The sequence below is a fragment of the Strongylocentrotus purpuratus genome, unplaced genomic scaffold (genome assembly GCF_000002235.5).
Source record: "Strongylocentrotus purpuratus isolate Spur 01 unplaced genomic scaffold, Spur_5.0 spur5_scaffold_17, whole genome shotgun sequence".
Lineage (NCBI taxonomy): Eukaryota > Metazoa > Echinodermata > Echinoidea > Camarodonta > Strongylocentrotidae > Strongylocentrotus > Strongylocentrotus purpuratus.
The window spans coordinates 9,087,488-9,102,784 of NW_022145602.1; the positions used below are offsets into that span (position 1 = coordinate 9,087,488).

Consider the following 15,297-nt stretch of genomic DNA (forward strand, 5'->3'; position numbering starts at 1 on the left):
TATTAGTGAAACGTTTCATTTTGTTAAATTCAAATTGAAACATATTTTTGGAAGGCATGGGTCGATATCAAAACTTTCATTTATATGATTGAATAAAATAATAAATGCTTTTTCTAATGAGAATGATACGTCATATATTAGAAATATGTATATGTATCTCGGTAGCTGAATAGAAAAATAAATGATTTCAATAATATAAAGAAGTTCTACGTGATTTTAATTTGATGGTTGATTCATGGAAAATAGGGAGCCAGTTTGTATGTTCTCTTTTAATTAATTTTTACTGGAGAAACGGAATATTGGTAATAGACACCTCCATCACATGCACACACAATATTCATACATTAATATTTAAGTATTTACAATACTGTACTTCGATCAAATGGAAAAAAGGACTTCGACGTATGGATGACTGGTGCGCATGAGGCCATTTCTTTACAAGGCTGATCATCAATATAATCAATATTATATTTCATACAGAAAAAAACGAGCACTCGCAGCATAATTTCTTACTCATAGAAAAGAAAAGGAAACAGGCTTTACGAAACAAACAGACATCATGATGGAAATGTGTAACGTAAAAATACGATTATATTTCATGAAGCACCTGGCAATTCAATACCAGAGACTATGTAGGGACAAAGTTAATATGAAAATGGCTGTCATCGACTAATTATATACATGTATATCCGTGGGAATAGACATTATGTGCAGGCGATGCGCATAGAATAGGGAAAATAGGTGTATTTTCGTTACATCGACCATAGGCGGAAACATCTAATGTGGAGAGCGGGTTATAGATTATAATTATAGTTTGTTGCCAATGGTGATGACCCGATGACGTCAATTGCGAATCACAGGGGCCCAATTCGTCATTCATAACTCGCTTTTTTTTTGTTTTACCTTAGAGTGACAGGGAGCTAGTCTGGAAGACAAGGAGAAGGTTAAAGCAGAAAGTAATTACAAATAAGGCAAGAAAAATAGACATAAGACACAGCGTTTCTCTTGTTTTTAACGTATCAACAGCTTAAAGGTAATACAAAGTTTTGGGAAATTTTGAAAATTGGGTAGATAGTGATTCTTTACAATTTTGATATATTTGGATGCCCCTGTAAATGTATTATAAGCACTAGAAAATGTAGCCCCTAAAACACTTCTGCTTTCGAGAAAAATAGAATACAAAAAATTTACCGGTGCTCCCGGTAAATTTTGATAAATTTCAAATAGCGCCTACGGCCGTACAATGGTAGCTGTGACCATGAAAATATCAGAATATGAAGTTGTGATATATAATTTCCAAACGGGATTGGCCAATTGGTCGATTTTAGTGAAGAAACACGTTTATAGCTTAATTAATATCTTGACCTTGAGAGGGAGCTCTACAACATAAAGAGTTCATTGTTTACAATTTCATAACGTTAGACTCGATTTGAACCGCGACAACGATCACTGCATATTGTAGGATCATTATATGCTTCCAATATGTTCATTTGAACCGAATTCATGACCCATTCCAAAACTTTATATTACCTTTAACTGCATTGTCGGTCACCATGTTGTACATGTATCTCTAATGTAAGATACTATATTAAATGTTGGTCCTCATCTAAATAAGATGCTCATTCACTGTTTTTTTTTCTTCTCTTATACAAAGATACCCGACACAACCACCCCTTTCATGGCTGTCTCGTCAACGTAAATGTCATATCGCATCTAGATCATTCTAAATTAAATTACTTCAATCTTATTAATGCCTGTTATCAATGTCTCAGCTAAATATATTGCCAAATTTGAATTAAGTTGCCTTTACGAGCTTATGTATTTCAATCCATGCATTTTTTTCTCGGAAACCCTAATTGTCTATTTCCCCCACTAAACGCACAATGCCATTTCTTTGCATTGGATCCGCTTTGCCTACGTTAGTTGTTGCTTTGTCTGTCTAGCCTCTGAAAATCTCTTGAGTACTCAACAAAAAAATAAATAAAATGAATAATCGGGTGTATTCATATTACATGAGCAATGCTCTTGGTGAAGTCTAATTGTGTCAACACACGGAAAATCAATTTTTCGCAAGTTGAATACCAGTTCAGTACACCTCCCTCCCTGATTAATACAGTTAGTTTCAATCGTACCGCTAGTTCATTGATCCTATTCGCTCCATTTCATTTCGTTTCCTCCTCCGTTGTGCATCGCGGATATTTTATTTGAGTAACCATGGCGACCAAATGAAATCCCTTGCTCAAATACAATAGATTTAGGCTTGGGTGTCATGGTCAAAATCGGAAATAAGAACTACAGCTGTAGTGATGACGATGATCCGATATACAAGCATGAAACTGTTATTGGGAGCAGGAATCGTGGGAGCCTAAAGCAATAAAATACCTTTCTGACACCGGCGTTTATATGTGTTTTTGTATATATTAAAAGGTGATTTTAAATTGTGCATAAAATGTTGCTTTAATAATTGTTTTCCTTTTGCAAAAGTGATTTATAAGAAAATTTTGCTGAACTTTAGATCATAAATTTGGGAAATTTAGAATTATCTTGTGGTTAAGAAAATCGATATTACAATGAACGTAATGCATGGAAGCTGAGAAGAAAAAAAAGACGTAGAAGTATTTTATCCCACCGGACAAATCAGTTTTAAGTATGTGTGTGGGTGTGTGGGTGTGTGTGTTTGTTTAATCTACCCATCTCCTCTCTTTCTCTCACACACTTTCTCTCTCTCTCTCTCTCTCTCTCTCTTACTATCTCTCTCTCTCTCTCTCTTACTATCTCTCTCTCTCTCTCTCTCTCTCTTTCGCTGTCGAAGGAGGTTTCACTTCTACATAATACCAGACAATATATCAGAAAATAAAATGGCATTTGTTTTTCTTGAATAATAATGAAATATAGAGGTAAAAAGGAGGTACATCGTTCCAAAATATATGCAGGATAAAGGGTAAGGCAATCCTTATTCGATGTAGGATAAAAGCAATCGAATTTGAGCAGCCCATATTATATCCCCTCTCTGAATTGCATGCATTTCCGATCCCCTTACGAGGGGGGCCAGTGCAGGGTGCGAATAAACTGAGGACGAGTTGAGCATCTGCAGAAGAAGAGTCAATTAATTCGAAGGGAGGAAGAGCAGTGAACCATGAGAGTGGCTTAAGAGGTGCATGACTCGGGATTTAAACATTGTTATTGGCTCAATAATGGGTAATATGAAATGAACGAGAAATTGATGATGCGTTGTTTTCGTTCTGACGACACTTTTTTGTTTACACACGGGGATTATAAAATATTAACAATTTTAACAAAGTTATTAACAGATATAAAAGGAATACTGATGACATTGATATTGCTTCTGCTGCCACTACTACTATTACTACTACTACTGTTACTAATACTACTAATAATACTACTACCATTACTACAACTTCTATTACTACAACTACTATTACAACTACTACCACTATGGCTGCTGCTGCTGTTACTTATACTACTACTACTTCTACTACTACTACTACTACTACTACTACTACTACTACTACTACTACTACTACTACTACTACTACTACTACTACTCTTACTACTACTACTACTACTACTAGTACTAGTACTACTACTACTACTACAACAACAACAACAACTACTACTACTACAAGTAGTAGTAGTTCTACTACCACTTCTACTACTACTACGACTACCATTATTATTATTATTAATAATTATACTGTTACTGATATTAGTGATTGATGGTGATGATGATGATGATAATAACACCAACTATTACTAATGACGACGACAATAATGAATACTAATAATAATATCATTAACAAATAGTGATAATAATAACAATGCTAATCATTTAATAGCAAAAGCCGTGTCGTCGTATATGTATATGGAGAACCTATTCTCAGGAATCACAAAGGCAAACATTATTAATTAAAAAAACAGCAATATGTGTATATACATTCGATTTCGAAACTCTAAATTGATATTAATTATTAATCTAAACGAGCGAGTTGTTCCCTGGCATATTATGTAAATGTTGTCAATTAAAACAGGTGCCTTACACGTATGAACTGACTATGTATTGTGTACATCTCAAGCAATATCGATTCACCATGTTGCAACAGTTGACGCTGTTATCACATGTGTACCTATCATGAAAGTTCAATCTTAAGTAGATATGGACCATACTAGTACATTCAATTTTGAAGCTCTAAATTAATATTAATTATTTATTTAAACGAGCGAGTTGTTCCATATTATATATGTAAATGTTGTCGATTAAAGTCGGTGCATTACACGTATGAACTGACTGTGTATTGTGTACATCTCAAGCAATATCGATTCACCATGTTGCAACAGTTGACGCTGTTATCACATGTGTACCTATCATGAAAGTTCAATCTGAAGTAGATATGGACCATACTAGTACATTCGATTTCGAAGCTCTAAATTGATATTTATTATTAATTTAAACGGGCGACTTAAATGTTTAATAGTATACATGTAAATGTTTTCGATTGAAACAGGTGACTTACACGTATTGGCTGGCTGTATTATGTACACCTCATGTGATATCGATTCACCATGTTGCAATAGTTGACGTTGTAATTGTTATCGCGTGTGTATCTATCATCAAAGTTTAATCTGAAGTAGATATTTACCATATTAGTACATTCGATTTCGAAGCTCTAAATTGATATTAATTATTAATTTAAACGAGCGAGTTGTTCCATGGTATACATGTAAATGTTGTCGATTAAAGCCGGTGCATTACACGTATGGGCTGGCTGTATTATGTACATATCGATTCACCATGTTGCAATAGTTGACGCTGTTATCACATGTGTACCTATCATGAAAGTTCAATCTTAAGTAGATATGGACCATACTAGTACATTCAATTTCGAAGCTCTAAATTGATATTAATTATTAATTTAAACGAGCGAGTTGTTCCATATCATATATGTAAATGTTGTCGAGTAAAGCAAGTGCCTTTAATACACGTAAGGGCTGGCTGTATTATGTACACCTCACGTAATATCGATTCCCCATGTTGCAATAGTTGACGTTGTAATTGTTATCGCGTGTGTATCTATCATCAAAGTTTAATCTGAAGTAGATATGGACCATACTAGTACATTCAATTTCGAAGCTCTAAATTGATATTAAATATTTATTTAAACGGGCGAGTTGTTCCGTAGTATACATGTAAATGTTGTCGATTAAAGCCGGTGCATTACACGTATGGGCTGGCTGTATTATGTACATATCGATTCACCATGTTGCAATAGTTGACGTTGTAATTGTTATCGCGTGTGTATCTATCATCAAAGTTCAATATGAAGTAGATATGGACCATATTAGTACATTCGATCTCCAAGCTCTAAATTGATATTAATTATTAATTTAAACGGGCCGTAAATGTTGTCGCTTATAAAGAAGGTGACTTACACGTATGGGCTGGCTGTATTATGTACACCTCATGTAATATCGATTCCCCATGTTGCAATAGTTGACGTTGTTATCACATGTGCATCTATCATCAAAGTTCAATCTGTAGTAGATATGAACCCATCGTAGGTGATCTCGGTATGACGGTTTTAATGACAGCGGAAGTACAAGGGTCTATCTCTCTCTTTGTCTCTGTCTCCCCCCCCCCCCCATCTCTCTCTCTCTCTCTCTCTCCCTCTCTCTCTCTCTCTCTCTCTCTCTATCTATACCTCTCTATCTCTCGATCTGGTCTCTTGATCTCCTCTCTCTCTTTCTTTCGTATTTCTACACCACTCGCTCTCTTACTCTCCCTTTCTACATAATATGTCTATCCTTCTCCATCTCTCTCTCTCTCTCTATTTATTATCTATCTTCTTCTCTCTCTCTCTCTTTCTCTCTTTCTCTTTCTCCCTCTTTCTTTCTCTATTTCCGTCTCCCTCTCTCTCTCTCTCTTTCTTTCCTACTCTCTCGATTTATCATGTACTCTGCACAGAGCATACAGGTTCACACACCGCACTTTCCTCATCTCTATGTTTATTGCCGTATATTTTGCAGCCTGTCAAGCCTGACATTATCACAGTTCTTTACTTTTTTGGTGACTTATCATATTCCTCCCCCCCCCCCCCCACAATGATGACACCCTCCCCCCCCCCTCCGCCAAATTACAAAATCCTGCATCAGCCAATACATATCGGTTTATTAGTCAGCACGGTTGGCAATACCGAAAATGACAAAATAACTAGACTCTATTTGATTTGTTACTAAAAAGAATAATTAATGTCAAAAATGAAATTAATAAATTCAATTTAGTACCATATATCAGGGTTGTCTGAATTATTGCTCCACCTAGATAATTGATTTGGGTACAATCACCCCTAATTGTGCAACAGAGTAGGAAATACTGTCATGTAATTTGTTTTTTATTAGCTACTCCAATAGAGGGAGTGACTCATATTGCATAGGAATAAATCTCACTAAACTCCAAATTACGACACCTTGTTAGGTGTTTACAAATTTATCATGGATATATAGAGAGTTATCAAAGGTCATACGCATAATTGGAGAATAAGATTGGATTTACAAATGTGAAAGCAGAGCTGGGTTCTTATGGCCTTTCTACGTCGATTATTAACAGAATACGTGTTGCACGAAGAGCAAATAAAATGGATTAATAGATTTGACATTCAAACCTGCTGTGACATTTAGAATCCTTACACTCGATATACACCAGTTGCGCACTTACGTCTGATGTAAGTAATGTGACATAACACAGCGCCTTCGGATTTACATTATGTGATTGCGTTAAGGTTATATGATGGAAGTGCCAAACTTTCCAATATGCACCTTTTTGGGGGTGGTGTGGTGGGGTTAAGCAGTCTTTTGCTACTTATTTCTGTTCAATTTTTCTAGTTTTATGACGTACATAATAAGTCACGCTGCAAAATATAAATACTAACACTTTATCAATCTTCCAACAAAGTATATACAGACATATTAATGTCCCATGAGTTTACAAAAATGTATGTTGCATTGACGGGCAACCCATCATAATAATATTCATTGTAAAATTAAAGGAATCAATTTTACGAATTCTTTAAGTATGGGGTTGGGGGTATCCGGGGGAGAGAGGTTAAATGAATTTAGTCAAATTATAAAATTGAGTGAACTGATGACCGGATGCGAGGAGAGCTCATTTTAATACTCATGTCCATGATACATTTTCTTGTACTCAACTTTCACGCATACATGGCAGAAAGAGAGTTTGCTGGAGAAACGAACATATTTTCCGAGAATTCTAAAACAAGCTTATGCCCCCTCTCTTTCTCTTTCTTCATCTATCTATCTCTCTTCTGCAGCAGACACAACACGGCATGTTCTATGTTGGAGATAAAAACAGGCCTCCAGACATACAGTGATGAATGTATTCTACTGGAGATGCATGTTTCCTGACATTTGAGTTACATTTCAGTACATGAAGTTTCCTTATGGTAATCATCATATTTCAGAAAATTAATCCCAATGCTTTGTTACTATTTATAGACTAGAATATGATCTCCCATTAGTAATCCTCTGAAAAAGCTTAAGAGCACATTTTTTTCTTTAATACAGTTGTATATGTTACTACATTACACTCCTCATTCTACATCATGACACACAATACATAGGAAGATTATACGAAAATAGATAGATAAATATTGATGTATGGATTTAAATATATTACATGCATCATGCATGTATACAAAGGATACCCCATCCGCAGGTAGAAAATATTTCATTCATATATTGCAATCTAAAACGCACTTGTCTTTGCTATCACGGTTCAAGCGTAAAACGCTACTGAATCAGAAAGTGGTCTGTTGCTATTTGTGACGTGTTTGCTTTTGATATTTTTTAAGAAAAGCACTTTTTGCCTTGAGTATTCGACTTCAATATTGCACGTTTACAATAGTGGCAATACGATCCTTGAAAAGGGCGAGGTTAGAAAATACGTAGGAGCACGATGATACAAAACATGTTTTCTAATAAAACTGTGATGTATGTTTACAGTATTGGCATATACTCATATTCAACCTACTGTTGGGGAGAGATCAGTTTTTAGCATAGAATTGAGTGGGCCGAATCCAGAAATCTTAACAAAAATTCGCTATGGGTGAATCAAAGAAAACGAATCTTAATTAAATCGGGAGTAAGCGATGAAACTAAAATGTATGTAATTTAGAAAAAAAGGAAAGTAAGAAAGGGCAGCCAGTTAGAAAGGAAGATAGAGAGACAAACATACAAACAAACGAACGGAGAAAAAGCGAGAGAGAGAGTAAACAGATGACATCACGAAGGAAATAATAAAGTTGGTAACGTCACAGAGAAATAAAGGAAGATAAAAAGATGAAGAGAGACAGAGACGTGGAAGCTAAAAGCAAACTGGATCACAGACAAATCATTTTCGTGATACCGTCTCAAGCATGCATGTATCAACCTGATTCAACACAATACCAGGAAGAAAAAAAAGAAAAGAATCAGCATTCGAATTCGAATTCAACAGAAAGAAAGATAAGAAGAGGGACAACAACAAAACAAAGGAAGGAAAAAGGAATAACAACTGTTTGGTCCTCATTTGCAGAGACACTACGTATCTGATTTCTTTAGCAATACACAGTTCCTAATAGGCAATTGTGAGGGTTACTGGTGAGCATTAAATATGCAGTGGAACAGTCCTTGAGCTCAATGTCCAACGGCGCCGTTAACACTATAAGCCTAAAATTAAATCTAGATTCGGCTACTACTCTTCGTATGGCAAAAGGATTCCTGGGACATACGCGACGGCTCTTTAAACCTGGGTTCTAATTATTACAAAACAATTTGTATTTGGTATGCATTTATATGTAATATTGGTTTTGTTTATGCATGGACATTTTTAGGTACCTACAATTAATATTGTGTAGTATTTATCGATGTGCCTTATAATCTCAGTTTTCAAGAGTTTTATCAGGGTGTTTGGTGGCCACAGACTATAATGTTCCCTTTGAAATTATCGTAATGCAACTTTCCCCTTCCCTCCCCCTCTCTCTCTCTTTCTCTCTTTCATTTGTGTTGGCCTTCCACTTGTTACTATGTAATGGACATATTTTCCTTCTGTGAATGATCCTTTGTGACCATACGTATTTACAATTTATTTATTTGCGATGATGTATATGGAAAAAAAATGAACATCAAATCAAATAAAATCAAAGTTGGCAGTGGGAAGGCTCTCTAACTTCCGATTTTTTTCTGATTTTCTCTCGCCTACGCACAACTCAAGACAATGTACATGTAGTAAGAGATTTGGGTTGAATCCATTCGACCTAGGTCGCGAAATGGATTCAATGCAACGAGGGCATTGGTGAATCCGAACAGCCTTAAAGACGGCAATTAGGTAGAAATATATCAGATAATTATGATTACTTCCAAGTAACGTCCGAGATCTATGTTTTCCCTTACCTATACGCACAAATCCAGACAATGCCACGAAAGACTTAATTTCAATCCAATCTACCTTGTTACGAATTAACTTCAGTGCAACGTGAGAATCTCTAAACCGAGAAGCCTTAAAGGCAGCTGTTAGGCAGATATATTTGAGATGTAATTATTTTTTCCACCGCGATAATCATTACGGTATTATTTCTCCCCTTATCTAATTATCTCTATCGTTCCGTCACATTCCGTGGCATGTTTTCTCTGTCGTACCATAACTGTATCGGACATAGCATGGTTTTGCATCCCTCTTCCTCTTTCTCTCCCTCTCTCTCTCTCTCCCTCTCACCCTCTTTCTCTCTCTCTCTTTCTTTTAGTCTATCTCCCTTCTGCCTTTCGCAATATTGATCTGTCTAAAATATATGTCTTTTTCCATCTCCTTCGAATTTGTACATCTAACATCCACGTCTCATGTATCTCTCATTATCTACATCTCTCTCTCTCTCTCTCTCTCTCTCTCTCTCTCTCTCTCTCTCTTTCTCTCTCTCACTCTCCCTCTCACTCTTCCTCTGTCCCTCTCTGTCTCCCTCTCACACACACACTTCCTAATCCTTTAAGTATGTATCATACTTTCCCCATATTCTATCCAGTCTCTCTTTCTCTCGTTCTGTTGGGTTTAGAAGCGTCCATCGAATTCTCTCTTTTCTACTCACTTTCTACCTCCCCATATTTAAGTAATCTAATTTCACCTTGCAGAAATCAAAAAGAACGGTAATGGTTAATATATTAATATGACCAGTGAAAGATTCACGACGGTAGATATACAAAACTGATTGAGTAATGGCAATGCTTTCTACGTTGAACCAGAGAAAAGAGTCTAATGCATTTGTCACTTGTGATCTTGGTCCAGCTTCAGGGGCATGATCTCATGAGAAGGTGGTTTTGATCTCAATGGTTGAAACTAAATATGGTATATTTATATGTAAAGAGATACTCCCATCATACAAATGTTATGCACGAACTAACATTTTCCCGGAAAACGCAACAATGTATCTCATTGAATTACGTAATTGCAAATCGCAAGGCGTAACATCTTTCATAAATGCACGTGTAGCTGATAATTGAAATTGTGTTTGTAACATTACCCTTTTGTCCATTACGTCAACACTATTGAAAAATCCATTAACTCGCTATAAATTCAAGCAATAAGAGACGAAGAGAGAAAGAGGGAAAGGGGGCTGGTTTTAAAGAAACCAACAACAAAGAATGTATATTAAAACACTCAGCAGAAGCAATGCTTTTGTCCTTATCAAAACATATTGTTAATTGTAATATCTTTTAATCAAGGTGATCATAATGATATACACTCGATTTCTTGTATATTTATGCCACATGTGTCGTTTCTGCATTATAAATTTATCAAATGTTATATTCTATTGTATGTATATATCATCATGTTAAAATATTGCTCCGGCAAGCCTGTCTTACGCTTTTTGGAAACTCGTAAAAGAATGTCAAAGGGCAATTCTTTTGTAGTCTGGAAATATATCATAAATCCGTTGATTCTCAATTTAAAGCAGGTGAAATTGATTGCATACGGCCGTTCGATTTAAGGGTTATCTCGTGCCATAACTGCAAATGAGAGGCATGATTTGTGACCTTAATATACCAGCCTACTTAAGCTACAGCGGCTGTAAAGGGATTTTTAGATCGAAAATGAAAATTCTAATTAAGTTTACCAGCTTAACCAGCCAAGGGCATTTAGATTTTGAAACCGATGTACAACAAAAAACACAAATCTCAGCTCCAAGGTGTAATAATTCTGGCAAAGCTCCGCGATTTAGAATTAAATGGAAATTCAAGCCCTACGTATCCCGTTTAGATATCATTTTAAAACAATTTGCAGATTCGGATGCAATGGTTAAAAAACATAGGGTTTTCTAATATTTTATTAAAGAATATATTGTTTGTGTTTTTTATACTTTTATATCCAGTTTCGAGTTTAATAGATCCTTTGTCTTTTTATGCTTAGTCTACTCTAACATATCCAAAGTTTATAATAACGCTGGTCGTCAAAACGAATTCGAGTTATTTGAGACTACCAGTCTTCAAAGAGAGAAGGGGAAAAGGAAGAAAAAGAGAACTAAATCCAAATTCTCTGTCCAATCCATGAAAATATTTTAACGCTGTGATGAGAAAGAAATATATTAAATACAGAGAGGATGTGTCATCATGCCTATACATCAACTGCGAATTGGCACCAACATCCAGGACAATTTACAGATTGATATTTTTTTCCAAAGAACCAATATTTTAACTCGAATCCCATGGGGTGACCGGTAATACCCTATTTAAACGGTCCCATTACAATAACCATGGAGTGGTCCGTGATGAACGATAATCACACACTCACAAAGAAAAGGGAGAGACGGAGATAAAGAGAGAGAAGAAGGAGGAGAGGAAGAGGAAGAAGAAGAAGAAGAGACAGAAGAAGAAGAAAAAGGATCCACTTGTCGGCGCCAGAAGTATTTCAGATGAAGAGGGGCGATTAGGGAAATTGCCGAAGGAAAAAAGCAAGGAAAATTGAAATTATGTGCCGCGACCTTGACCGGTTATTCCGCATCGTTTGTGAAATGGTGCATTCTCAATCTAAACGGAAACCGTCTTCAATCAAAGCCATGGCACGCTTCTTTTCTCTCGTTCATTTCATCAAAGGAGGAACTAGGGAAATAAATAGGAGTATTGTGGGAATTGGTTTTGAACGAGAAAAATATGAATATCTTCGTCTCGATAGAATTTATCCTGAAGCTAATTATTAGCAGGTCTATTTTGAGTGTTCAGGTATTTTTTAAATATTTTAATTTTTTTTCAGTAAAAATATTTTCTGCTTAAAGTAGCGATTAAAACACTAAAAACATTTAATATGTACATGTAAGTACCAGGTTATATATATAATTTTCATTCGTGAGATATCCACAATAAAATGGGCATTAAGTAACATAGCCACCGATAAATACTGTAAACCATATGATAGCCATCTGAAAAGTATATCAAGAATTTGCAGATGTCTCATAAGGAGATGCTAAGGTGATCCTTTCTTCCACCAGAGATGAAAACTAAAATTTATAACAAAAATACGTAGTTTGTTTTTAGCCACCAAATACCTTTTTTAATATAATGTTAACTGAGATGTGAACTCCCGGCTTTCTGGCCCTCGCCATGCGCTATTCTTTTTAAACTTTGCTTGAACTCAATGGGATCTGTTTTTATAATTTTCACGGCGTTCTATTTTTAAAAACATCTACATGTAATTCATTATACAACGCCTCATATGCTTTGTTAATATATTTAGGCGCCCTGATTAATTGGACGTAACATCTTAAGGAAACTAATAGCAGACTCTGTGAACTCGCTATGCCCTCAAATGCAATATACATTAGGTTGATGCAAAGTTGCAGATTCACTGCATTTCAATCAGGATTTCTCGGAAAATTCGAAAAGTTAATGGAGAGACCGTTAATCTATCCCTGAAAAATACTCGGCAACGAAAATGAGCGAGCATTATGGCGTGTGTTGGTGGCTCACTTAGAAATGAATCGGATTTGGCATCATGACTTGAATACGGGGAGCGGTTGAGGGGGATAAGTTGAGGATCAAGGAATAATAGAAAAGTAGAATCTAGGGCATCGCATGGGAGATAAGAACGGGATCAATTGAAATGGAGATCGTGATTGCCAGGTAATGTAAGCGTGTGGGTGTAGGGGTATCTGTTAATGAGTATGTGTGTGAGAAAGAAACCAAGAGAGAAAGGTGAGCACAATTAAGACGGGGTTTTGAAGAGCTACATTAACATCGTGCACACAGTTTAAATGGGGTAAATACATGAACAACATAAATGAATGGGAAAACCCTTTAAAGGAGCCATTAACATGATTTTGTGTATTTAATTGACGCGTTATCAACCTCTTTTTAACTGCCTTACTGAATATCAAGTGGAATAAATTACTCGTGAAAAAAGGAAACGTGCAATTTCATTTAGATAACATGATTGCTCGAGGCAAATGCCAGTAAGGCAATTTTTGAATACTTCACAAAGAAAATAGATCGATTTTGCCCGTACGATATCATTACATTTTTCTTTAATGATTTTGAATTTTTTTCGCGTCAAGAGCTAAATTGTTTAGAAAAAAAATCAATAATTTCTACGTTTACAACATGAGTGCTAGGACAGCAAAAGCGTTATTTATTATTCAGAAACCAGAACTTAAGTAACACATTATTTACGGATTGGAGTTTTATGAATGCCATTTTCTTTTGGAGGACATACAACAAAAATTGTTCTGTTCATGACAACGTCTGTCCAGTGTTTGATCCATTGGTAAAACCTAACTCGTTTAAAAGGTATTAAGATAGGGGAATGAGTATTAACTGGTAAGGGGAAACTACAAACAAGTAATAGAGTGGGAATAATGGGGGAAAATGATTGAACAAAATCTTGACTATCGTAATATCAGATAGTAAGAGAATCACTCATTACAGACTGATAGATGATCAAGTGAAAAACATTTGAGAAGAATGTCATTACTATAGCAGTGGAAAATGGGTATTTATGTTTATTAATCAATATAAATCTTACTGCGCATTAATGATTTTATTGCAATATTCATTTGTTCTATCACTGACTTTATTGTGTGCCATAATATATGATGAACTTTTGTAGAACGGAAAACGATACTGGATAGTAGCTATCAGTGATAAAGTAATTTCCTCTTAAAATCGGATGCTTTCATTATCCACTGTTTATATTTCCCCCGCTTGTATGCATGCGGAAACTATGACCGCGAGGTCGCACAAGGGATTTACCCAACAACAAAGGCAAACAGGTTATTACCCAAACGGCATTTTACAGGTAGCTCCATTCTACATTGTACCGACATTGATTTAATAGTAAAATCACCTGGCAGCATGGTTATATTGATACATCCACCTTTTATTGAGAAAATATATTAAATGAGGATACTTTAGACTGTGTCGAAAATTGAATAATAAAGTTAGCGAATAGGCTCGGATAAAGTGCAGATGAACTTACCAATCGTCTAAATAATCATCGAGATAAGACCAATATGTAGAGGGTGTGATGAGAATATATTCCAATGAGAATCCGTAGCAAAGCAATCATTCAGTGGGCGAGAAGTTTCTCAATGATGAAATGCAAATGTTTGAATTAAAAAAAGGAAGGCAGCGATCATCAGCACAGCGACGTGACATAGCAACAATTGAGTAGACAGTACTGGCACGTTTGAATGGGAACGGCATAGGCACAGTGTATTGAAAGAGAGATGGAGAGAGAAGATCGGAGAATCCTGTTTATCATTCGGTGGCGAACAATCTTCTGTGGAATGTCTCTCTTTCGCGTGGGGACATTGGGGATGGGAAAAAAATGCTAGATGATAATGCATGAGCGAAAGCAAGAGTGGGAAGAACGGGGAGAGATTAAGAGAGATGGAGAGAGCGGGTGAGAAGGACGCGAGGAGAAAAAGAGGAGTTGCCTGGGAAGTGTGCGCGACAGTGGGTGCATGAGTGAGAGTGTGCGCGAGAGTGGGTGTGTGCGTGAGAGATTGTGTATATACGGAAGCAAAGGTAACCGAACCCGACCGCCACGCTCACACACACTCGACAAGCATCACTCCGTAAGCATTCCGCATGAATAACCTGTGTGTGCGTGTGTGTTGCGTGTGTGTGTGTGTGCATGTTTGTGTGTATTGTCAATATGCACGTGATATATTAGCATGTGTGTGATATGTGAGTCACTACATCCAGGGATGCTGTACCAAAAATACAAGGCATACATGCATGTGAGAA

General features: G+C 36.1%; 1 protein-coding gene across 1 annotated transcript in view; it reads right to left on the reverse strand.

Moving 5' to 3' along the window:
• Positions 1-14,970, reverse strand: part of LOC584213 (synaptotagmin-6) — a 32,738-nt gene extending 17,768 nt beyond the window's left edge. Inside the window, exon 1 of the mRNA XM_030988640.1 lies at positions 14,525-14,970. The gene's annotated coding sequence lies outside the window, so the exon portion shown is untranslated. The remainder of the gene's footprint in view (positions 1-14,524) is intronic.
• Between the last annotated feature and the right edge of the window lie 327 nt (positions 14,971-15,297).